Below are 27,143 nucleotides of genomic sequence, written 5' to 3' on the forward strand. Positions count from 1 at the left end.
AAATACAAATCAAATATATTGCTAACAGTGTACATTTAACTGTGGAAGAGTACATGTTTGCATTGTCACATATGAGTTACTATTGGAGAAATTTAACTTGATGGAATACTGGAGTAAAAGGTGAGAGGGAGAAAGAAGATTAGAATACAATCAACCTTCAAAGTCCAAAGGATCCATTAACAGTCCTGGTAGACAGAGGATCATACTTTTCAAACTAATGGCTATCAAATGAGACTTTCACCACAAAGCCCTCTGCCAGCTGAGATGGATGTTAAAGACCCCAGGATATCACAAGAACTTACCACTTAGAGTAGGGGGAAGACCTTTTAGAACAGAAATAAGGAGAAACCTTTTCAGCCAGAGAGTGGGGAATCTGTGGAGTTCTACAGAAGGCTGTGGATGCCAGGTCATTAGTATATTTAAGACTGAGATTGAGTATATTTAAGACAGAGATTGAGTATATTTAAGACTGAGATAGAGGAAATTTAAGACTGAGATAGAGTATATTTAAGACTGAGATAGATAGGTCCTTGAGTATCAAGGGGATCAAGGATTACGGGGAGAAAGCAGGAGAATGAGGTTGAGAAACGTATCAGCCATGATTGAGTAGCGGAGCAGACATAACGAGCTAAATGGCCTAATTTCTGCTCCTATGTCTTATGGTCTCAAGAAAATATGCAGCAAACTCCCCCACTGCTCTGCGCAACATTTCTCCTTTAATCAACACCACAAAACCATCTTAACTGATCATTTGCTTTGTTGCCATTTGTGGGGGACCTCTATAAATGTGTGAAATACTTTGGGACATTTTTAAAATAGAATGATATCTTACAAAAATATCAAATTTGATCTTTCTTGATAAAGCTGTGAATTAGAGGCATGTTTAAATGTTTGTGTAGATGCATTGAACAAGTGATGCTATCTTTCCAACATAGAATAAGGGCGGCATGGTGGCTCAGTGGTTAGCACTGCTGCCTCACAGCGCCAGAGACCTGGGTTCAATTCCTGCCTCGGGCAACTGTCTGTGTGGAGTTTGTACATTCTCCCTGTGTCTGCGTGGGTTTGCTCCGGTTTCCTCCCACAGTCCAAAAGATGTGCAGGCCAGGTGAATTGGCCATGCTAAATTGCCCGTAGTGTTAGGTGAAGGGGTAAATGTAGTGGAATGGGTTTGGGTGGGTTGCTTTTCGGAGGGTCGGTGTGGATTTGTTGAGCTGAAGGGCCTGTTTCCACACTGTAACTAATCTAATCTAAGATTTGGTTAAACTTCAGGCTGTCTATTAATATACTGGTGCAAAAAGGAGGAAGGCAACAAGAATAAATGTACCAGACATTCCACATCCTTCAATCTTGGAGGATCTGATCTCAAGTGTAATTTCTCTGGAATATGAGAATCTTGAATCAAGTAGGTCTGGGTTTGGAAAATGGAAAACAAATTAATTCCCAAGTACACACTTTGGAAGATTGTTTGAGGTATGATGGCATTGGTGCTCTGAAAAGGTATGCCAGCTAAAAAGAGTAATTGGTGCCACCTTCACACTTCAAAGTACAGCAGAGGACAGCATTGAGTCACTGCAGCACCAGTTACTGAAATTGGCGGAAAATGTGACAGCACCACAGTTACCCATAATTGCACATTGAAGCCAGGAATGAAAGTCAGAGTGACTCAAAGCTGGCCAAGCAAATAAAAGTGTAGCTGAACTGAGCCAGAAGTAAAAGTACTGTCATCCAGCATCATCAGAAATTGTGAGACAAGTTATTTTTGTTATTGACTAACGCCTCAAACAAGGGAAATTGGAAATTGTATCCACCAGCAGTGACCTCTTATCGCAACTTGAAAATCATTAACAGTTATGCAAGGTTTGTGAAGGTTTGTAGCTCAGGTTGAGGTTTAGGGTGTAGGTTTGCTCACTGAGCTGTAGGTTTGATATCCAGATGTTTAATTACCTGGCTAGGCAACATCATCAGTGGCGACCTCCAAGAAACCCCATCCAGGAGAAAGATATAAATAGAAAGCAGGAGACAACAGCTTCGCTTCACTTGGAGGTTGCCACTGATGATGTTACCGAGCCAGGTAATGAAATGTCTGGATATCAAACCTACAGCTCAGCGAGCAAACCTACACCCCATTAGCAGTTATTCAGAGTTCCTAATCAAAAAACTATGATGTTTAATGCAGAAAAGCTGAAGTTGAATTTGGTAAGCAAAGTACAGTTAATATTGCAGTTCACTTTGGAAAGCACCACTTCTGTTGTGTTTGACAAATGTGTGTGAGGGCACATTTGTCTGTGAAAGTATGGGTTATATCTATGAGTGTCTGTGTATGTCAGCATATGTTTCTGAAGGTGTGTATGTGTTTGTATGAGAGTATGTGTCTATGGATATATGTTTGTGCAGGTGTATTTGTGAGGCTGTGGGTATTTGTGAGGTTTTGGATGTGAGGGGGGGTGGTGTGCATATGTTAATGTGTGAGGGCGCGTGTGTGTGACAAAAATTATGTAAGGACAGGTCATGGGCAATTATGATACTCCTACCCTGGGTTTGAGCAACCTGTCCCCACACTGTGTCTAAGATTATATAGATATTTCCTAATCAACCTGTTCACAGATGTTATTACACACCTCTGGAGCAGGCAGAACTAATGACTGACCACAGGGAGTAGCCACCAGATGATGACTGACTTCTGTAAAATTATAGACCAAGACAAGTGAATATCTTTGGCAGAGAAATAGACAGGAGGATTTTATTTTCAATTAGCTTCTGCAAAAGGCCGATATTGTAAATGGCAACAATAGATGTCAGGATGAACACTGGGCTGTAAAACCAGCGGTAAATTGCTGTTTTGAGGCATTAGTAATTGAGGGTTTGAGCAACAGAAAAGCAGCAGACTATAGAGGCAGAACATGCTCAGCATTGTTCCATTTCCCAGGAGGACAACAGCTTTCCCAGCCTTTAATATTCTGCTGCAGTATTGTGATGTTGTGAGAAACTCCATCATGCAGCAAGGACAAGAAATAGATTCAACCCTGATTGGAAAATTCATTAGAAACTGAGAGCAAGATTTGAATTTAGAGGATAATGTATTTGTTCCTTTGTTAGATCATAGGATTTGAAACTGAGATCTATCTGCAAGGTCACCATGTTTCTCTGTGCCATGTATTCTCTCTCAAATTCTGACGTCTGTATTCTTCCTTTTTTGTGATGTCACTGTGATAGTGGAACGGTTCCTTTGCAGAAATTGGCAGGAAATCTTTTGGTGCAAGTCATTGTTAACCAGGATCTCTATGGATGTGACAGTATTCATCGAGTGCTGGAGTTGCGGGGGTTTCCACAACACAGAAATGTTTGAAAATCACTGTCTTCCAGCATTCCGGTGACTAGAGAGGACTGGGGGGGTGGATCTTATTTGAAAGCCATGCTAAAGTTTTTGAAAGGATATTTGGGCTGAGGGCGATAATCAAGCCTTGGATCATTGCACCAAATGCTTCAGAAAGCAACATTGTCTGCCCGTGACAGCTGTTTAGTGTGCTTTCAGAAACAGTTTGATTTTAGCAATTCTCCTTGACAGACGTGTGCATGTCTCAATTTTGTTGTAAACTTCACATTTAATGGGTTTTGTGCAGGGGTCATCAAATTCAGAATAAATTACAGATGGACAGCTGCAGATTCGGCTCCTAGTCCAGCCTCCCGCAAAATAGGTCAAGGGTGTGATGGTGCCAACACACCCACCTGCAATCTCGTCCAATATCAGGATGGAAGTTCCACTCTTTAAGATGGACTGGCTGCAACACATGTTGTTTAATGAAAAGCCCTGGCCATGTTAACCAAGAAAGAGCAGTAGTCCTGATGAAGCAGCGATAGATTAGATTAGATTAAATTAGATTAGATTACAGTGTGGAAACAGGCCTTTCGGCCCAACAAGTCCACACCGACCCGCAACCCACCCATACCCCTACATTTACCCCTTCACCTAACACTACGGGCAATTTAGCATGGCCAATTCACCTGACCTGCACATCTTTGGACTGTGGGAGGAAACCGGAGCACCTGGAGGAAACCCACGCAGACACGGGGAGAATGTGCAAACTCCACACAGTCAGTCGCCTGAGGCGGGAATTGAACCCGGGTCTCTGGCGCTGTGAGGCAGCAGTGCTAACCACTGTGCCACCATGCCGCCCATCATGCTGTTCTCCCTGTATCAGTGTGTTGCCATCTATCAGAGGTCTGTGGTAATTAATGTGGTCCAAACCAGCCAGTATTTTGTGGATGTATATATTTCTATGGATTCAGACATTATAAATTTTATCCACAGAAAGAGAACATTAGATGCCTCTCCTCCCACAAACCCTCAGTCCCTTTCTGCAGTCCAACTTTGTTTCCCACCCTCATAGTCTTATTAAAAAGCCTCTGTTCATCTGTTGTTTTCAGTAACCTTCAGTAACCTACCACCAGCTTTCTTAATCTTTTTGTGAAAACTGTCCGTCTAATTTCCCATTTTGTTCTTAACTTCCGAATTTTTGTCCTGTCTTCAATGATCTGTAAATACTGTAGACAGAGTACTGATCTTCTAGGATGAGTTTGACAGTTTCCTTCACAATAATGAAAATGTCTTCATTATCTTATAACAAGAAAGGAAAAATCTTGATATTGTAAAATTGTCTCAAATATCTCAAAATAAGTCACATGCAATGCAGCACAGTGACTTTGTAGCCAAATCAAGCATCCAGGTTTGGTAAGATTAAATTCTACAATCACACAATAAACAACTCATATTTATATCACATCTTGACTATGGTAAAATATTTCAAGACACTACAGTAACCTTATCAAACCCAATTTTAACACCGGACCGTGTAAGCAGATAGTAGGGCACGTTATCAAAAGCTTTCCCAAGGCACAGGTTCTAAATAGTATCCCTAAAGAGGTCAGAGACTCAAAGGTTTAAGGAGGAAATGCCAGGGCTGAAGGCCTAAGCAGCCTAAAGGAACCCCCAATAATAATACCGCAATGTGAGCTAGGGATATGCAATCAGCCAGAATTGGAGGAGTGCAGAGAATCAGAGTATTGAAATGAACTAAATTGAATTGAATTGATTGTCACGTGTACTGAGGCACAGTGAAAAGCTTTGTCTTGCGAGCAATACAGGCAGATCACAGAGTTAAATAGCGTAGATAATAAATAATAGGTAAACAGCGGCAAAAATGAAAACACAGGGCAGGTCAATGTTAAGCGTTTGAGAGTCCATTCAGTATTCTAACAACAGTCGGGTAGAAACTGTTTTGAAACCGGCTGGTGCGTGTGTTCAGGCTTCTGTACCTTCTCCCCGATGGTAGAGGTTGTAGAAAAGCATTGCCAGGACGGGATGGATCTTAGAGAATGCTGGCGGCCTTTCCTTGACAGCGGGTCTAGTAGTTGGATTCTATAGATGGGAGGTTGGCCTTTGTGATTGTCCGGGCCGGGTTCACCACTCTCTGTAACCGTCTCCGACCTTGAATGGTACAGTTGCCATACCAGGTAGTGATACATCCAGACAGAATGCTCTCGATGGTGCACCTATAAAAGTTGGCAAGGGTATTCACCATCATGCCAAATTTCCTCAGCTGCCTGAGGAAGAAGAGACGTTGTTGGGCCTTTGTAACAAGTGCATCCAACATGAAGAGTCCAAGAAAGCTTGTTGTGGATGACCACTCCCAGGAGTTTGACACTCTCCACTCGTTCCACCTCTGTGCTATTAATGTGTAGGGGGGAATGAGTAACATCCTGCCGAAAATCAATCATGAGTTCCTTGGTTTTGCCAGCATTGAGAGCTGGGTTGTTCTCAGTTCACTATTCTTCCAGGTCTTTCCGTCTGTAGTCTGTTTCATCACCATCTGAGATAGGACCAACAATGGTCGTGTCATCAGCGAACTTGTAAATGGTATTAGTCTGCTATTTGGCAACGCAGTCATACAGTGAGTACAGTATGCATCCTTGGGGGGGGGTCCAAAGTTGAGTGCTAGTGAGGATGAAATATTGTCCCCAGTCTTCACTCTTTGTGGCTTGTGGGTCAGGAAACTGAGGATCCAGTTGCAGAGACTGGGGCTTAGTCCAAGATCACTAATTCTAGTAATTAGTCTCGAGGGGTTAATAGTGTTGAAGGCTGAACTGTAGTCAATGAGTAGGATTCTTATGTCACTGTTCTTGGTGTCAAGATGTTCTGAGGAGGAGTGAAGAGGTATTATAGGATAACAGAAATAACAGAGGCATGGAGGGGTGAGGCCATGGAGGGATTTGAAGCTGAAGAGTGAGTTTGCCTTTTGAAAATTGATATTGTTTGCAAAATAGCATGATAGTGGGGACACATGAAGTGTCCTTGCACTTCTTCAGTATGATTTTCTGTGACCCATTACATCCACCTGCTTCAGTATAACATGCAGATGGATATTTCATCCAAAGGACAGTACCATTGACAGTGCAGCACCCACTTAGCTCAGATTGAGCAGACCCACCTTGGCAAAAGAGTTTAATTCTATATACGGATTGGTTTTTGCATTTTCTTGCATGGTTGTGCAGGAAAGTCCTAGTTAAAGCAAACTTTAGAACTGGTGCTGATTTGGATAATTGTGCCTTTTCTTGTTCCTGTCCAACTTACTGGAAAGCTCACTGAGAAAAGGTTTGGTAAAATGAGGCCAGATGCAGATCAATGAGATCTTTTATTTCACAGTATTAATATATTCATTTAATATTTAGTATTGGTTTCATTGTGCACAATCATAGAAAATAAGGGACATGCAACACTTGCCTACATCAATAGCTAGCCTTGCTTGATGTAAATGAAATCTCTCCGAAGTCCTCACCTGCATATTCCTTTTGTCTGAAGCTTGACTTTATTGATATTGTGTTCTTAAAATAATTTTCTGATGATGAGTGACTCTAATGGAAGTGAGATGAGACACTCCTACAATATGCTTATGTTTTCCCATTTCTTCCCTCTTTCACTATCCTCTCTCCCTATTAGAGTGTTTTTGTATTTCATATTATGTATTTTGTGGATTACTTGTTTCTTAAAAAGCACTAGGCTTGCTTTGGTGCAATCAAATTAATTTTGACTTTGAAGGGAGTGAGGTTAGCGTTAGAACTATTGTCTTACTATTTTTGACATGAGCAAGTTTAAAGTGAAAGTTATTCAGTTTCAACATAAATCTTGTAACATATTTAAAACAAAGCTCCTTGCACCTGATCAATTAAATACAGTGAGCTTTTTAGTTCAGTCCATTCTGGAAATTCTGCATGTGATTTATCACTTGGGATCATGAACGTGGCAGTGATCATGTCAGCAAATTTAGCAAATGAAATGAGGAGGAGGCAGAAAACAGAGAGCTCCATTAAGGCTTAACGCTGTTGATAAAATGACTCTAGCTCTTTGTTTCCATTTGTTGTGGCATTTTAATGCCACATTGGCTAACTGATCTCCCATAGCTGAAGTATAGCTGAGCTTTGGCCATCAGGTTGGGCAAATGTTATCCTTTTAGTCCTTTTAGTTTTGTTCCAATTGTCTCATTTTCTCCTCCTCTCCCGAAGATTGTATTGATGTGGAGGTGCCGGTGTTGGACTGGGGGGGACAAAGTTGAGAATCACACAGCACCAGGTAAAAGTCCAACAGGATTATTTGGAAGTACAAGCAGGTTTTGAGTGGCTCACTTTGTTTTGGCTTCACCTAGCCTAACTTGAGGACACTAAAGCCTTTGCCTTGATTACTGCTTCCTCAGTTCTGAGGAACGGTCAACGGATTCAAAGCGTTAACTCTTGATTTCTCTCCATAGGTGCTGGCAGACTTGCTGAACTTTTCCAGCAATTTCTGGTTTTGCCTTGATTACTGTTGTTTTGATGATGACCTAACAGATCTAAGCTTGGATCATCTGCTTTATTCTACTTTATCACTGATTTTGACTGGCTGAATTAATTTGGGAGCTTGAATAAATAAATAAATTTAAATTGTGAAAGAATATTTATTTGTGTTTCACAAATTGGGGTTTGTTAGCTTGTCCTGTATGTCAAAGGAGTTATGCTAAGCTGTGGGAATTAATTACACTAAACAGTAATGAACTCTTTATGGGCTTTTGTTTTGTGGAGGATGAGATATTCTGTTCTGAATAAATTTTCTACTTTATAGTGTAGTGTTTCAAATGTCCTTCATAGTCAAACCTGAAAGTTGGACTGTATTACTGATTCTGGATTAGTGGTGCTGGAAGAGCACAGCAGCATCCAAGGAGCTTCGAAATCGATGATTCGGGCAAAAGCCCTTCATCAGGAATAAAGGCAGAGAGCCTGAAGGGTGAGAGATAAGCTAGAGGAGGGTGGGGGTGGGGAGAAAGTAGCATAGAGTACAATGGGTGAGTGGGGGAGGGGGATGAAGGTGATAGGTCAGGGAGGACAGGGTGGAGTGGATAGGTGAAAAAGGAGATAGGCAGGTAGGACAAGGCCGGACAAGTCATGGGGACAGCGCTGAGCTGGAAGTTTGGAACCAGAGTGAGGTGGGGGAAGGGGAAATGAGGAAACTGTTGAAGTCCACATTGATGCCCTGGGGTTGAAGTGTTCCGAGGCGGAAGATGAGGCGTTCTTCCTCCAGGCGTCTGGTGGTGAGGGAGCGGCGGTGAAGGAGGCCCAGGACCTCCATGTCCTCGGCAGAGTGGGAGGGGGAGTTGAAATGTTGGGCCATGGGGCGGTTTGGTTGATTGGTGCGGGTGTCTCGGAGATATTCCCTAAAACGCTCTGCTAGGAGGTGCCCAGTCTCCCCAACGTAGAGGAGACCACATCAGGAGCAACGGGTGCAATAAATGATATTAGTGGATGTGCAGGTAAAACTTTGATGGATGTGGAAGGCTCCTTTAGGGCCTTGGGTGGAGGTGAGGGAAGAGGTGTGGGCGCAGGTTTTGCAGTTCCTGCGGTGGCAGGGGAAGGTGCCAGGATGGAAGGATGGGTTGTAGGGGGGCGTGGACCTGACCAGGTAGTCACGGAGGGAACGGTCTTTGCGGAAGGTGGAGAGGGGTGGGGAGGGAAATATATTCCTGGTGATGGGGTCCGTTTGGAGGTGGCGGAAATGTCGGCGGATGATTTGGTTTATGCAAAGGTTGGTAGGGTGGAAGGTGAGCACTGGGGCGTTCTGTCCTTGTTACGGTTGGAGGGGTGGGGTCTGAGGGCGGAGGTATGGGATGTGGACGAGATGCGTTGGAGGGCATCTTTAACCATGTGGGAAGGGAAATTGCGGTCTCTAAAGAAGGAGGCCATCTGGTGTGTTCTGTGGTGGAACTGGTCCTCCTGGGAGCAGATACGGCGGAGGCGGAGGAATTGGGAATACGGGATGGCATTTTTGCAAGAGATAGGGTGGGAAGAGGTGTAATCCAGGTAGCTGTGGGAGTCGGTGGGTTTGTAAAAAATGTCAGTGTCAAGTTGGTCGTCATTAATGGAGATGGAGAGGTCCAGGAAGGGGAGGGGGATGTCAGAGATGGTTCAGGTAAATTTAAGGTCAGGGTGGAATGTGTTGGTGAAGTTGATGAATTGCTCAACCTCCTCGCGGGAGCACGAGGTGGTGCCAATGCAGTCATCAATGTAGCGGAGGAAGAGGTGCCGGTGTAACTATGGATGATGGACTGTTCTACGTAGCCAACAAAGAGACAGGCATAGCTGGGGCCCATATGGGTGCCCATGGCTACCCCTTTGGTCTGGAGGAAGTCGGGGGATTCGAAGGAGAAATTGTTAAGCGTGAGGACCAGTTTGGCCAAACGAATGAGAGTGTCGGTGGAAGGGTACTGTTGGGGACGTCTGGAGAGGAAAAAATGGAGGGCTTGGAGGCCTTGATCGTGGCGGACGGAGGTGGAGAGGGATTGGATATCCATGGTGAAGATGAGGCGTTAGGGGCCGGGGAAACGGAAGTCTTGGAGGAGGTGGAGGGCATGGGTGGTGTCTCGAATGTATGTGGGGAGTTCCTGGACTAGGGGGGATAGGACAGTGTCAAGGTAGGTAGAGATGAGTTCAGTGGAGCAGGAGCATGCTGAGACAATGGGTCGGCCAGGGTGGTCAGGCTTGTGGATCTTGGGAAGGAGGTAGATCCGGGCAGTGCGGGGTTCATGTCATGTAACACATCATGTTGATGTAAGAAAAGATATTCCATGCTATGTATATCCTTTCAAATAATTTCATTCACTTTTGAAACATGGCTACAGGAGGAAGCCTCTGAATGATGATTCTTTAAGAAACATCAATGATCCATTTGAACTGATGACTTGCTGAATCCAGGGATGGGTGTTGTACTTTGCATTAGCGAGCCTCTTGATTCTCTTTGAACTGTTTGCAAGAATACCTCAATTTTGCTTTAATCTGGCTATATAGTAGGATTGAACTTCCTATTTTCTCCTTTTTATCAAGCTCTGTGACACTTGAGCTGACCTCTATGCAGGGAACTTGTGTCATGATAAATGAGGTCAGTTGTAAAGTTCACTATATTAATTCCATTTGCCCGTCATCTTAGTATTATAGTGGATTGGGATGTGTTGGATCAATAGTCAGAACTCAGATGGTTGATACCAAAATGTGATACTCAGTTGATAATTTCCTTCCTCATCACTTGTGATTTATTGGAAAATAGGAAACACTTATTCACAAATTAGCTCGTGGAAATCTGCAAAGCTCTTTCCCAAACAAGCAGTAGATGCTGGGTCAATTGAGATTTTCAGCATTGAAATTGGCAGATTTTGTTGGGTAAGGGTGAGGGTGAGGGTGAGGGATATTTAATAAATGTGGGAAAATGGAGTTGAAGTGAATGGACCAGCCATAAACCAAATTGAATGACTATCAGGCTTTATTTATTTTTCCTATGTTCTGGTCAAGCTCTGTAATGTGAGTGCACACAGGACCTGTTATGAGGACCAATGGCTCTCATGTCACTGATAGTTAGGAGATGCAAATCTGTAGGTGCTTTCCCTTTAAAGTGAAATGCTTTGATTCATTTATTATCATTCTTGTAAGTTTTAGATTTGATTTTCTTTAACACGTACATTTTTCATTACGTTGGACGTTATCCTTTTCTTTCTTCAATGTTTGCCTCCAAATTATAGCTGAGGTAGAATGAACTTTCATTTCATAGTAACTCCCTGAATCTATGCAGGGCTTATTAAACTGTTTATCCATTGCTTTCCTCTTATTTGTGCTATTTGTCTTGTGACTGAGACTGAGACATGCACTGTGACTGAGAATAGAGTATTTTGACGTTTTGCACGTATGCACTGATGGGCTCCTGCCACTGGGACTACACATTGGGACTGTCTTCGTTGACATTTCACTATATCTCCATCTGCTATGCTCAGTGTGAAATATCACATTAGGATGTGAACATGTTAGCTCCTGAAGGAAATGACCAGGTGAAGCTCTTGCAGCAGAAATAAATGGCGTAAAATATTCAAAGCCAGATGTTGTGGAAAGTTTGGATATCTGTATGTTTAATAGTTCAAGTCCTAGAGGCTAACTTGTCATTTTTGCACACAACCCATGTACAGTAATCAGTGAAGCCACAACTGAATTTAAATGCAAACATCTTCCACAAAATTATTGTCTGTGTTTCTCCAAAGACATTACTAGTGTGTAAAAAATGGCAGATGTGATTAAATGCTGATATTCAGTGTAGAGGCCTTTAAAACATGTATTGTTCATGGGAACTTTAGGCATGGATCAGGTGAAACTTTCTGAATTAAATTCAGCTGATTCCCCACCATTTTCCTTTTCTGCCCTCTATTTCATAGAAAGCTGGTTCTTTCTTGCTATTGTTTGTTAGTGATTCTGTTTTAGTCCCTTCCTTTATTTATTCACATATTTCTTTTCCTTCTAAAGCTTATAGCTGCTTGGGAGAAACATCTCAGGGCTAAGTCTGAGTTCTTTAAGTGCACCTTATTGGTCTTCCCTGTCATTAGCACATCATTTAGAACTGGGTGACCATTTAACCAGATGTTTATTTTGACTTGTTCTGATTCAATGTTACTACGCAATTTAACTATTCCGAACCAGATGATAAAGCTGATTGTAGTTGTAGCCCAGTTCTGAGGAAGGGTCATTGAACCCAAAACATTAACACTGATTTCTCCCCACAGATGGTGCCAGACTTGCTGAGCTTTTCCAGCAATTTCTGGTTTTGTTTTTGATTTACAGCATCCGCAGTCCTTTTGGGTTTTTTTTAAAAGCTAGTTGAAGCACCTGTTTGAAGTCTAAGTGGGCTTCGCCTTATTAGGCACTTTTGCGTGGTTACATCATTAATCCTCCATACCAAACAGCCTGTCTCCATCTCATGAAATGTTAAACTAAATTCACATGATTCTGCCAGTTGCCTTAACCTCATCAAAAATCCAGATATGGATTCCTTTATTTCTGGAATGCTGAGTAAAATCAATAGCATCTCAGAATTAGAGATGGCTTGGGTTGTAATATTCCTTAACCAATTCTGTCAACTCTTTAAACGTTGTAATAGTTGGTGCCTCAGGGAAAGTTGGGCTCCTAATAACCAAAACAACTGCAGGTCCACAAGCTGTCAGAATAATTACTGGTGCTTTTCATCTACCCCAATGTAGTTTGCACAGAAAAAATAATGCATTATTTCCAAGTACTGGGCCCAGCCTTCAATGACAGGATTGAACAGGTCAAGCTTCCCAGATAATGGCATGATGCCAGAAACTCCAACTCAAAGAGGCCTGTTGCGAGCGAATTTCTTCAGAAGCATGATCACCAATGAAATAACTCTGCAGGGACCAGTATCCAAATCACCTCATATTTACATATGGTGAGTCCTTGACACTGATCCAGTTCCCTGACAGCCAGCTCTCAGCCAGAACAGGATGTCTGACAATCCTGCTGTATCTGTCAGACAGGGCTCCCTGATTGAGGCTGTTAATCGGGTCCAGTTAGGGAACCCATGTTTTTGAGTTTCATCTGGCTGCCCTTGTGACAGTCACTACAACATTGTTATCAAGATAGATGTCTTGCACCTCAACAGCATTTTCTGCCTCTACCATCACCTCTGACTTTTTAACAACTTGAAGTTGACTCTTTTAATATTCTCAATTGACATTGTGCAATTTGCAACCATCTCAAAACATACTGCCTACACTGCCTACATCCCTTTTCCCAATTTCCACTGACTCACTATGATTTGGCAAGTTGACATCAAATTTTTATCTTTGAAATCTTCCTTCATGGCCTACCTCAGTGAACTCCAGCAAACATACATAGAGTCATAGAGAGTTACAGCACAGGAAACAGGCCCTTCAGCACTGCACATACTTGTCCCTGATCTATCTGTCCTGTCCACTTGTTTGTTCCCCTGCTTAGATCAGAATCTAAAAGCCATAGAACATTGAGGATTTCTTTCAACAGTTTGGTTTGTTCTTGGAGATGACACAGCCAGCTGAATTGGCATCCAGGCAAAAGAAAGAACTTACATTTGCATAGCACCTTGAACATCCGCAAGATGAGTACATAGCCAGTGAGGTCCAATCATTGCATAATCAGGAAACTCACATGTAATAAAGAACAGAACTCACTCAAACCAGCAGTTTAAATGAGATACAATCATTACAGTTGTCTTACCTGAGTTGTTGTATCGAAATGGATGCATAGCTTTCAATTCAGAATCTGAATGTGAACAACCATGCTTTGGAGAATGAATCTATCTTGCAGTAATTTGCTGCTTTCTATTGATTATCTTCTCAAGGCCACAGTAATACTTAAGACTATTTTTAAATCCCAACAATGACCTTGCGGTCTCTAACTGTGCACCCAGCGTGATGTTCAAACCTTCATCAAGTAGAGTGGAAGCAGCAATTTGAAGAAGTCTGTGGCTATCAGCTAGTTTTCTTGTTAATCTGCTGTCAGGCTTGTGTTACAAGTTGAATGCTGTGCGAATGTTGCTGCATTTACATTACAAGGCTCAGCAACTTTAACTTTTTGCAAACTGCACTTTGGCACAATACACAGCACGTAATTTGCATTTATGTAACATCTGTCTAAATACCAATTTTAGCATTCCAGCTGTTACCTTCTCATACCCTTGCTCCAACTCCTTTGTCTTTCTTCCTTCACTATTAATTCCAGAATAATTCTTGCTCCATGCTGAAGACGAATCTTTATTTGCTAATTAAGATCAAATTGAAAGATTATTATGTAATCACGTGGTAACATGCACTTTTCAATTTATTTATGTATTCTAGAAAATGTTTCAATGAAAATTGAACATCAGAATATGAATTGTGTTCTGTCAAATGGAAAGAGAATATCTCCTTTGGCAGATCCACATCTCTAGAAGGTGTGCATAAAAAATACATTTGATGATTTTCACTCAGATGATCCTATAATAGGTAAAGCTGGTTTTGTGATATGGGTTTTAAGAGTTTCAGCTGGATTTTCCAAGTCTCCATCGTATGCAATGACACAATACTTATGTGTGTGAAGTATTTCTTTTGCTACATTTGTAACTGAATTTCACTTTTTTTTTTGACTTGTTTTAAAATTCTTATTGGTGTTCTTGCCTTTAGCTACTTAGGCATTAACGTCTGGGATTTGCTTTCTAAGCTTTTCACTGCTTTCTCTTCCCTCCTTTAGTACATTCCTATCATATTGTTATGAAATGGCTTGGAACCCTAACCCAAACATGAAAGACACAACATAATTTAAAGTTGTTGTTTGAGCCATCAGAATTTCAAAGAAACCAAAAAAACTTTGGTTGTTAGAAATCATAAACAAAAAACAGAAATTGCTAGAAAAACTGGTTTCCTCCCTCAATCCAAAGATGTGCAGGTTAGGTGAATTGGCCATGCTAAATTGCCCACAGTGTTAGGTGCATTAGTCAGAGGGAAATAGGTTACTCTTCGGAGGGTCAGTGTTGAGCCAAATGGACTGTATCCACACTGTAGGGATTCTAATCTAATAAAAAACACAGCAGGTCTGGCATCGTCTGTGGAGAGAAAGCAGAGTTAACATTTTGGATCCAGTGACCCTTCCACAGAACTGAATTCTACAGAATTTCAAGGATAACTTTTATAATTGATGTCTTGCCAATTAGCTCCCATACTCTGAATGGTATGTGTAGTTATGTTTCAGATTTTGCAAGAGGCCCCATTTCATTACTCAGTGACTGAGCATGTATCACACATATGGCCCCATATCAAGGTTGATGCTGAGGGAGCTAACCGAGTAGAGGATTTCTTTTACCCTCTCCCAGCTTTTCAGGAAGCTGGCTAACCTTTCGTTGGTGTTGCACAGTTTTAGCATGCCTGAACACATGAGTGCAGATGGTTTCATTCAGATGGATTGAAGCTGGGGCAAGTAATATTTTTATCTCTTTTTGCGAAACCTCAGTGAATTACTAAGATTCAAAGTGCAGGACACAGCCAATTTTGGAAAGAACAGAGATAAATAAAGTTGATAATCATCCATTGTCAATTCTAGATTGATTTACTGCTTTGAAATTACAACCCCAATTACTTGTACTTGATGTAAAAAACTGTTCCGAGGTCCCTCAGAGACATAAATGAAAAGAAGTGTGTATGAAGTAGCATTGATTAGGGAGGGATCGTGATTAGAGTGGAACATTCGGGAGTGAATAAGGGCCAGACATGAGGTTGAGCCTGATGGGTAAGGTTTAGTGAGGACAGAGGTGGTGGAGGGGGCAACTTTAGCAGTTGAAGTTAGTCTCAAACGTTGTTACAAAACTGATGAGCATTGCATAGTTGTTAGAGGTAAGAGAGCAGGGGAGAGCATCTTAAGGAGTCAGTTGTGGTAAAGAAAAGAAGTTTGGAGTTCTCCTTGCTCTCAGTCAAACCTGGAGGAATGAATGTTTTTGACAGAACATGAGGTTTAATGGCACTTGATTTGCTGATGGATGGCTAAAGCAGTTGTATGCCAGATATGCTCAAACATTGCTTTCTTGGACTTAGTGTGTGGTAATGTGTACTTTACAGAGAGGACAACCAGGATAGGAGAGTGGACAAGTTTTAATGGGACAAGGGCGTCAATGTTAAAGAAACTGGGAATGATCGCACAAACCAAAAAAGAATTGTGATCATGCAGAAGGCGGCCATTCAGCCCTTAGTGTCTACACCAAACTTACAAATGAGCATCATGACTTAGTGCCCTTTTACCTTAGCACTGCACATTTTTTCTATTTAAATAAACGTCCAGTGTTCTTTGGAACACCTTGATTGAACTTTGCCTCCACCATTTCCAGGCAGTGCATTCCAGACTGGAACCAGTCACTACATGAGAAAGTTTCTTCTCATTGGCCTATTCCTGCTCTTGAGAAGTTTCAATCAGTCCATTGTGCCTGCTCCAGTATTCAACATGAATGTAGCTGATCCTCCATCCTAACACCATACTCCCACTCTATTCACATATCCTTTGATACTTCCAGCCTGTAGAAATATATCTATTTCATTCTTAAATATATTCAGTGATTTTGTCTCCAAAGCCTTCTATGATAGAAAATTTTCCAGGTTCACCACCATCTGAGTGAAGGAATTTCTCCTCATCTCAGTTCAAAATGGTCTACTCCATATCTTGAGACAGTGACTTTTTTTTAAACTGGACTTCTGAGACAAGGGATCATCATCCTGAATCCGGTCTGTTCAGCCCTGTCGGAATTTTATGTTACAATGCAATCCCCTCTCATTTTTTGAAATGTTCTGTGAATTCCGGCCCAGCTAACCCAATCTCTCCTCATGCACCATCCCAGGAATCAGTCTGGTGCACCTTTGCTGCTCCCTCTCTATGGCAAGTATCTCTTTTCTCTGGTGAGCCGACCAAACATTTCGTGGTGTGGTCTCACCAAAGATCTGTTCAGCTGCAGTGAGAGTTCCTGCTCCTGAACACAGGGGCCTCTGGCGATGAAGGCCATTTGTCTCTGTGTCTATTTGCTGCCCCTGCATACTTGTTTACAGGGAATAGTGTACGCCCAGGTCTCTTTGTGGATCTACATTTCCCAGTCTAATCCATTTAAATAATACTCTGCTGTTCTGTTTTCCTGCCCAAGTATGGGGCTGGGGGTCCCCAATTTACAAACATTTCCAATACTTACCAACAGCTATTTTATATCGTTCAAAGTTAAAAAAAATCACACAACACCAGGTTATAGTCCAACAAGTTTAATTGGAAGCACAGTAGCTTTCAGAGCATCGCTCCTTCATCAGCTGGTAGTGGAGGGCTCAATCCTAACACACAGAATTTATAGCAAAAATTTACAGTGTGATGTAACTGAAATTATACATTGAAAAATTGATTGTCTGTTAAGCCTTTCATCTGTTAGAATACAGTGATAGTTTCACTTCTTTCATGTGTAAATCACAAAACCTTTTTTAAAAAGTTGCATTCTTGGGTTAGCTGTTAACAATGGTGATAGCTAGACAATATGTTGAAGGTTTTAGCCCCCTGTGTTCTCTGTCTATGACCTGATGTTTAGATTGATTCTAATCTAAAAAGTGAGATAACGGAGTTTTATATGAATTCATGCAGTTTTTGAGCAAAGTACAATGTAATCCTGCAAGTACAAATTCACCCCATAAAATATATGTGTGCATGTGGGTCTGTGTGTGTCTGTCTGTCTGGGTTGGGGATTGTAAGTGTGTGTGTGTGTGTGTGTGTGTGTGTGTGTGTGTGTGTGTGTGTGTGTGTGTGTGTGTGTGTGTGTGTGTGTGTGTGTGTGTGTGTGTGTGTGTGTGTGTGTGTGTGTGTGTGTGTGTGTGTGTGTGTGTGTGTGTGTGGTCACCTGTAATGCGACATGAACCCAAGGTCCCGGTCGAGGCCCTCCCTATGGGTACCGAACTTAGCTATCAGCCTCTGCTCAGCCACTTTTCTCTGCTGCCTGTCCCGAAGTCCACCTTGGAGGATGGTCACCCGAAGGTCCGAGGCTGAATGTCCTGGACCACTGAAGTGCTCCCCAACTGGGAGGGAACCCTCCTGTCTGTTGATTGTCGTGCGGTGCCCATTCATCCGTTGTCGTAGCCTTTGCTCGGTTTCCCCAATGTACCTCCGGGCATCCTTGCCTACAACGTATAAGATAGACAATGTTGGCTGAGCCACATGAGTACCTGCCATGTACAAGGTGGGAGGTGCTCCCATGCGTAATGGTGGTATCTATGTCCACAATCTGACACGTCTTGCAGCGTCCACCGTGACAGGGTTATATGGAGCTGTCCTGAGAGCCGGGCAGCTTGCTACGAACAATGATCTGTTTGAGGTTTGGCGGTTGTTTAAAGGCAAGTAGTGGAGGTGTGGGGAAGGTCTTGGTGAGATGCTCATCCTCATTGATAATGTGTTGCAGGTCACTAAGAATGTGACGTAATTTTTCAGCTCCTGGGATGTACTGGACAATGAAGGGTACCCTGTCAGTTGCAGCACGTGTCTATCTCCTGAAGAGGTCATTACAGTTCCTTGCTGTGGCACGTCGGAACTGGCGGTCGATGAGTTGGGCATCGTACCCCGTTCTTGTGAGGGCATCCCTGAGTACTTCCAGGTGTCCGGATCTGAGCAGATCTGGTGTACGCGTAGGGCTTGTCCATAGGGGATGGTTGTTTTAATTATATTGTTCAATATTGTGTTCCAACTTGTACACAAATTAACTTGCAGACAGACTCAAGAACAAAACCCTTTCCAACCTGGGGACTGCCTGTAGACAACTTCACATTTATCCACATTATACGGATTTGGAGCTGCTGGTGTTGGACTGGGGTGGACAAAGTCAGGAGTCACATGACACCAGGTTATAGTCCAACAGGTTCATTTGAAATCACAAGCTTTCGGAGCGCTACCCATTCATCAGGTGAAAGGTAGGCTTCAGACTTCACCTGTCGGAGGGGCAGTGCTCTGACTGCTTGTGATCTCAAATAAACCTGTTGGTCTGTAACCTGGTGCAGTGTGACTTCTCACATTATACTGCATTGTCCACTCACTCAACGTGTCCAAATCGCCTTGAAGTCCCTTTATGTGCATTTCCTGGAAACTCTCTCCCAGCTTTGTGTTGTCAGCAAACTTGGGAAATATAGCATTTGTTTCCCTCACCCAAATCATTGATACATCCCGTGAATAGATGGGGCCCGAGCACTGATCCCTGTGGTACCCAGCTTCTTATTACCTTCCACTCTGAAAAGGACCCATTTATTGCGACTCTGTCTTTCCTGTCTGCTAACTAATTCTCAATCCATGCCAGTACATTTACCACCGACCCAGCGTGCTTTAACCTTGCAAAAGAAACTCTGCTGCGGTCATCACAAAAAGACTTCTGAAAATTCAGTCATCACATCCACCGTTTTACCCTCACCTATTCGACTGGCTACATTTAAAAAATCTCCAGGAGGCTTTTCAAACATGATTTCCCTTTCATAAACGCATGTTGAATTTCTCCAATCCCAATTAAATTTTCTAACTGTTCTCTTATCACATCCTTTCTAATAGACTACAGCATTTTGCCTCCAAATGATATTCGGCTAACTGATCTGTAATTACTGTTTTGGTTTTTAGTTTGTTTATGGGATGTGGGCATTGCTAACTCGACCAACATTTATTCCATTATTTACCCAGAGGGAGTTAAAACTGGAGTTTTGGAGTCATGTTTATGACCCGGATATGTTTTTGTGAGAATCAGTTATGATGTGGCTAGTTTATTCTGGATTTTCACTAAATTCAAATTTCACCAGCTAACTGCAGTGAGATTCAAACCTACTCTGGAATTCTGCCTGGAGTTCTGCATTACCAGTCCAGTAACATTATCACTACAACACCACGTCCCCTTTTCTCACGTCACATTTACTTCTTGGCAAGTCAATTTAAATCCTCCTAAATCCATTTACGAGTGGCAACAACTTCTCTTTATCTACTCTGCCCAGATCTCTCATGGTTTTGAAAACATGGCCTCTCTTCGAGTCAGAGTCATACACAACAGAAACAGACCCTTCGGTCCAACCGATCCATGCTGACTATAATCCCAACTAAACTAGTCCCACTTGCCTTCGCTTGGCCCATATCTCTCCAAATATTTCTGACTCATGTAGTTATCCAAATGTCTAAAAACGTTATAACTGTACCCACATCCACCACTTCTTCTGGAAGTTCAACACACATACAAACCATTCCCTGTGTAAAAATGTTGCCCTCAAGTCTTTTTTAAATCCTTCTCCTCTCTCCATAAAAATATGCCCCCTAGTCTTGATAAGTCCCACCATATTGAAAAGATACCCGCCATTCAGCTAATCTGTATGTTCATGATTTCATAGATCTCTATAAGGTCACCTCTCAGCCTCCTGTGAAAAAGATCCCAGTCTACCCAGACTCTCATTATAACTCAAATCCCTCTAGTCCCAGCAACATCCTGGTAAATCTTATAGTCAAAACATCTCCAAGTATCTTCATAACAGAAACTTCTCAACCCTGTAGCAGCTACAGAAGTAAGAAACATTTTAATTCAATACGTTTGGACATGGTGTCACATACATCAAGGGCAGGTAGGAATGTCTAGCCTTGAGTTATCAATATCACTACTGTGCCACAGAGTCCACTAAACAGTTGCTGAAGTATTGTGACAAATTGTCACTGCCAATTACTGTTTCTGTAACCATGAATTTTTAATTGGGAGCACCAAATCCAGTTAAGCAGCAAAAAGACAAGTAGAACATTTCAAGAGAATGGCGATTGCATGATCCCAATTGCCTGTTGATATAACAGAAACAAATTCAAAAGGGAACTGGACAATACTTCTGTTTGGAAAGGCAATGGCGTTTCAGAATGATTTTGTAATTTTGCTAACTCCAATTCAAAATATTCCACAATTTCAACTCCTTGAACTTTTGTCTGTTGGTAGCCTGGATCACAGCAAGGACAGCTCAATCAATTAAAATGTCACAATATGCACACTGGTTATTATGTAATCAGTACAGGTTTAAGTAATCATCTGTAATCTTTGATCAGAAAGCAACAGTTTAGAGATTGTACTGAAGTACTGGTCCATGAAAGCAGTAAACTGCATGAATGATATTATTGAAGGCATTAACCTGAACAGTTATCATTAAAATTAATCTCAATTAGACTATTTTCATAATTTTGCACTTTGACAGTGTATCACCACAGAAGCAATCCATTTTATGTGACTGTTAGAACAGACCCCAGTTAATTATTATTGATAGATGTTCTCCAGTTGTGTCTCATATATTGCATAAAATATCTTTTTTAAAAAAAACTGAGCAACATTAAAAATTTAAATTGAATTGCAAGAATTCACTGCAATTCTAAAAAGCATGCCTGTGGAATGTAATTATTACTGTTTTTAACTTGTTTATATGCTCACTTTCCTATGTTTATTTCACCTGCAGAAAATGATCAGATATCATTGCTCTGTTGCTCTTGATATTTGTTTCAAATTGTATAAAGTGCTCAGAATGCAATATCCCATCTTGTTTTCAAATTAACTTTTCCATTTTCTCCTCCTTACTCCACTCTCAAAAGTTGATGAACACTCTGCCCTCTTAAGGCTGGCCACTGACTAAATTCTAAATTTAGTATCCTGTTAAATCACCAGGCTTGATTTACCATGCTTCATTTCTCTGTCCTTGAAGCTCATTACTGAATCTAATTTGGCTTTCCCCATTAAAAATATATCTGCAGTGGATGCTGGAGATGCCTTATTCTGTAAAAAAAAAACAAATTCTTCAATCACTGCATCTGAAAGAACTGTCTACCATGCAGAGTGGTATATAAACATAATTAGCTTTAGAGCTGTTAACTTGACAGCTCAACAACTAAGAGATTGTAGAAATCCAGAACAATAATGTGTTTGGTGTCAGTCTTTCCTGGGCCGAATGTTACTTCAGCATGGTGCATCACTCTTAACAGTTCACTCTTACTTGTTCCATGTGATAAAGTTACAGCCAGATCCTCCAGAAGACAGACACTGATTAGTTTTTATTATTTGATAACTGTGCATCAATGAACATCTCTTCCCAAACAACACATGAGTATTATTGTTGTTCCATATGACTGATTTTATAAGCCACACCATTTTTCACCTTCCAATCGGGTGAGAGCAAGCCCCATAACAAAGCAGATTAGATTTTCAGATACTGGAAATCTGAAATACAGGGAGATGTATAGAAGGTATAAATTAAAGTGTGAAAGGGTGAAAATGGGTGCTCTTGGCTGAGAGCAAAGTAAACTAGACAAATAAGTGGGGGTTGGGGAAAAAAGAGTGGTGGGCGGGCGGGGGAATGTGTTCAAGAAAAATGGAGGAACAACATGAGTTTGGACTGTGAAGTTATAGAATTCAATATTGAGGGTTAGCAGCTGTAAAATGGTCAAGCACAAAACGATGTCTGGTTTCTCAAACTTGCAAGGGTTCAGAAAAGATTTACAAGGATGTTGCCAGGGTTGGAGGATCTGAGCTCCAGGGAGAGGCTAAACAGGCTGGGGCTGTTTTCCCTGGAGCATTGGAGGCTGAGGGGTGATGTTATAGAGGTTTACAAGATTATGAGGGGCATGGATAGGATAAATAGGCAAAGTCTTTTCCCTGGGATTGGGGAGTCCAGAACTAGAGGGTATAGGTTTAGGGTAAGAGGTGAAAGATATAAAAGAGACCTAAGGGGCAACTTTTTCACGCAGAGGGTGGTACGTGTATGGAATGAGCTGCCAGAGGATGTGGTGGAGGCTGGTACAATTGCAACATTTAAGAGGCATTTGGATGGGTATATGAATAGGAAGGGTTTGGAGGGATATAGGCCGGGTGCTGGCAGGTGGGACTAGGTTGGGTTGGGATATCTGGTCGGCTTGGACCGAAGGGTCTGTTTCCATGCTGTCCATCTCTATGACTCTATATGGGGAGTATTCCATTGCACTCCTGACTTGTGCTTTGTAGGTGATGAACAGGTTTCGGGAGTCAGTGGTAGGTTACCCACCGCAGTATTCTTAGCCCTGGACCTACCTTTGGAGCCACTGTGTTTATGTGATAGGTCCAGTTGAGTTTCTGGTCAATGATAACCCCCAGTATGTTGATGGTAGGGGATTCACTGATGAATCCATTGAATATCAAGGAGCAGTGGCTTATTGGTGATAGTCATTGCCTAGCACTTGTATGGCACAAATGTTACTTGCCACTTGTCAGCCCAATCTGGATATGGTCCAGCTCTTGCTGCATTTGGACACGGACTGCTTCAGTATCTGAGGAGTCATGAATGGTGCTGAATACTGTGCAATCATTGGTGAACATCTCTACTTCTGACCTGATGACGGAAGGAAGGTCATTGATGAAGCAGAGAACCTGAGAGTAGAGAAGGAAATCATTCAGTCTGTTGTACTGTGTGCTGGCTCTCTTTGAAAGAACTATCCAATTTGTTTCACTCACTTTTGTTCTTTTTCCTAAACCTGCAGGTTTTTCCTCTTCCTGTTCAGATATTTATCCAGATCCTTTTTTGAAAGTTATTGACAAATCTACTCCCACTAACCTTGTAGACAGTGCATTCCAGAACATAACTCAAGACATAACGTTCATCACCACTTCCCATGTTCTTTCACTGATCACTGTATCTTAAATCTGTCTCATCTGGCTACCAACCTTCCCAACAGAAGGAACAGTTTCTTCTGACCTCGTCTATCAAACCCCTCATGTTGAACATCTCTGTTAAATCTACCCTTAATCTGGTGCCTGGAGAACAATCTGAGCTCCTCCAGTCTCTCCACATCATTTTAATGTCCTTGCACCTGTGACTGGCCCAATTGCTTCTTCAGCTATTTCCACACTCTTTACAAGGAGGATGGTGATACTTGGAAAGCCTGTTGAAGCTGCCAAACGTTTAGTTACTTATTTGTCACAACTAATGGAAACGAGGTGCAGAGTTTAAATTGGCTGCATTTTGTATCTTACATAAGGAACTGCAATGGTCAATGTCATGAGCAAGCGTCAGTCCCCAAGACCTCAGGATGAGCCAGGCCAGCCAATGCTAAAGACCAAAAACAGCTTTCTTAGTATCCTTCCTTGACTAGTGTTTGATTACAACCATATTAAGTTTTATTTTGTCAGGTGCAACAAACTGTAGCTTTGTAAATGATACCACCATTTTTATTTCATTTTAAAACCGAGGAGTTTGATGATGTTTCATGTGTGAAATTGTTTTGGGAAATAATGTATCAAAGATAAATGTTTCAAAGCAATGTTGACGTAAATATTACAGCATGACTGGTAAACGTAGGGGAGCATCTCTGATTGGATTGCTCATTCAAAGGGCTGACACTGTATAATGGGCCAAATGGTCCAATCTGTGCTAAGTAAGTATATATGCAGTTTCACAATAGAAATATTAATAATGCTGACTTCTAACAGGGGTGGCCTCTGCAATGTACAGCCAGCACCTTGATGAAATACACTGGTCTGTAGCCTTGGCATTTAATCTCCTTTGTGCCTGACACAATGAACTAAGCAGCTAACTCACCTCTATTCACACCCTGCTAAGTACCAATTGTGGTGGAAAGATTTGCAGAGATAGTGTGTGTTCGTCTGTAAAAGTAATTGATGAATATTTTGGTTTGAGTTTGATTTAAATAAGAGGAGCAGTCCCCTTGTTAAATAACAGTTGTCCCTGTTGTAAAGTACTTTTGTTTAAGCAGCCACTTCTGGCAATCTCATTAGTAAAACTGAAAATTGGGAATTACTGAATGTGACAGTGTGCTGGAGCTGACTTTGGTTGCAATGTTGTTATTACAAAGCAGATGATTCAGTGATGCACCCATTGTGAATGGAGATTTTCATTCATTTTCTCCCCATCGTCAGGCTCCTTCAAATCACTACTGTCCTTGGCATTTCTGCTTCGATCACAAATATCCACAAATAACCAGGGTAAAGACTGATTGCCCTTAACATCAAAGCTGCATTCAACTGAGTGTGGCATCAACAAGCCCTAGTAAAGCTGGAATTAATGAGTATCTGGGGGCAAACTCTCCTGTGGTTGGAGTCATACCTGGCACATAGGAAGATGGTTGTGGTGGTTGGAGGTCAGTCATCTCAGCTTCAGGACATCTCTGTAGGAGTTCCTCAGAATAGTGTCCTACAACTAGTCATCTTCAGCGGCTTCATTAATGACCTTCCCCTAATTCCTGGCCCATATCCCTCCAAACCTTTCCTATTCATGTACTTATTTAAGTGTCTTTTAAACATTGTAATTATGCTCACATCCATAATTTCTTCTGGGAAGTTCAATCCATACACAAACCACCTGTGTAAAAAAATGTCCCTCATGTCTTTTTAAAATCTCTTTCTTCTACCCCAGTCTTGAAATCCCCACACAAGGGAAAAGACATCTACTATTAACCCTATCTATACCCCTTATGATTTTATAAACCTTCTGTAAGGTTCACCTCTCAACATCCTTCGTTCCAGGGAAAAAGGTCTCAGCCTATCCAGTCTTTCTTTATAAGTCAAACCTTCCATACCTGGCAACATCTTGATAAGTCTCTTCCGAGCCCTCAGAGGACTTGCGCCCTCTCCCTGAGTCTCTCAGCCACCATGCGGTGTCCATACTGAGTCAGCTGGAGCATTCCACAACTTCAGTCGATGTAAACTTCCTGCTTCTGGAAGATTGTGTAATATCAATAGTGTTCGGCCTGAAGATATCTATCAGTGAGTTCAAATTTAAGTTATTTGAATTAATTATTCAGAACAATGTTGCATGTTAAAGCCCAAATTTCAAGCAGGCTTATTAGCACTGCACCCATTTAATATCTGCCTTCTGCTTTTCAACAGAACAACACATGCAGAATCATTGAATGGCATTCTATCCAGTGTACAAGAATCAATAGATTTCTATATGTTCCTGGGTTCCGTTAAGAAATGGATTTGAGAAAGAAGATGAGCAACAATCTAGTTGAATAGCATAGCAGGCTCAGTGGACTGGTGGCCTATTCCTGCTCCTATTTGCAGTGTTCCTGACCTCTTGACAGTTATCCAATTACATCGCCTAGCATTCCACTCTTTCCCCTTACTAGTGCAGATTTTCTCCCCTTTAAGTATTTATCCAATTGAATCGACCACCTCAGGCAGTGCAATCCAGATTGCAATAACTGATTAGGTAAAAAAAACACTTGCTTCCTCAGCTGCTTTCTTCTTGCCAATTACCTTAATTATGTATATTCTAGTTACTGACCTTCCTGCAATTGGAAACTGTTCCTCCAGATCTTCCACATCCTCTCAGTGTTGATCAACTCTGCAAAAATCTTCATTTTTCTATTTTCTGCTCCAAGGAAAACAATTCGGCTTCTCCAGCCTCTCCCCACATTACTGAATTTTCTCATTCCTAGTACTTATCAGGAAATGACCTGTGAACCCTTTCCAAGGCCTTTTCTAACGTGCAGAAACACTGAATTGGTTATTATACTCTGGCTGATTTTTAACGATGTATAGTGATTGGAACCAGCTTGATCTCATTGATGATGAGATCCTTGATTGGGGTTGTTAACCTGGGCCAATCAGGGAGCCCTGGCTGACCGATATAACAAGGAGATTAAAAATAAGCACTACCGCACTTAGGTGGTAGCGTGGGGGTTAAAGGGAAAAAAAAGATTCGTGCACCTTGTGTCTCTAAAAGAAACAAGAAAAAAAAAGAAAAAAGAAAAAAAATAAAAAAATAAACAGGAGTGTCAACATGATGTTCTGGCTTAGTTGGTTAAAGTACTAGCTCGGTAAACAGTGAAATTTGGGGTTCAAATCTTAAAAAAAATAAAAAAATAAAAAAAATAACAAGGAGATTAAAAATAAGCACTACCGCACTTAGGTGGTAGCGTGGGGGTTAAAGGGAAAAAGGAAAAAAAAATTTAAAAAAACAATAAACAGGGGATCTAATCCTTGGGTGCTGGGAAAAGAAAAAAAAATACATAGGAGTCCCTGAAGGGCAGTGTTTTATCACTGGCCAAAAAAAAGAAAAAATAACAAGGAGATTCGGTAGTGTGGGGGGTAAAAAAAACAGGCAGGTCCTAAAAAAAATAACAAGGAGATTCGAAGCCGAGTGTCTCTGGAGAAGGAGCATGTGGTGTTCACCAACACCCTGGAGTTGTTCAGGGAGAGGTGGGTGCCGCAGGGAGTGGAGTGCATTATTTCTCCCTCCAACTCT

General features: G+C 41.7%; 1 protein-coding gene across 1 annotated transcript in view; it reads left to right on the forward strand.

The window, feature by feature from the left end:
- Window positions 1-10,747: 10,747 nt before the first annotated feature.
- Window positions 10,748-27,143, forward strand: part of LOC122562312 (nucleoside diphosphate kinase) — a 682,191-nt gene continuing 665,795 nt past the window's right edge. Inside the window, exon 1 of the mRNA XM_088000774.1 lies at window positions 10,748-10,755. The gene's annotated coding sequence lies outside the window, so the exon portion shown is untranslated. The remainder of the gene's footprint in view (window positions 10,756-27,143) is intronic.

This window comes from Chiloscyllium plagiosum, unplaced genomic scaffold, assembly GCF_037043375.1.
Source record: "Chiloscyllium plagiosum isolate Xiang-an unplaced genomic scaffold, Cpla_swu_hap1 HiC_scaffold_25, whole genome shotgun sequence".
Classification (NCBI taxonomy): domain Eukaryota; kingdom Metazoa; phylum Chordata; class Chondrichthyes; order Orectolobiformes; family Hemiscylliidae; genus Chiloscyllium; species Chiloscyllium plagiosum.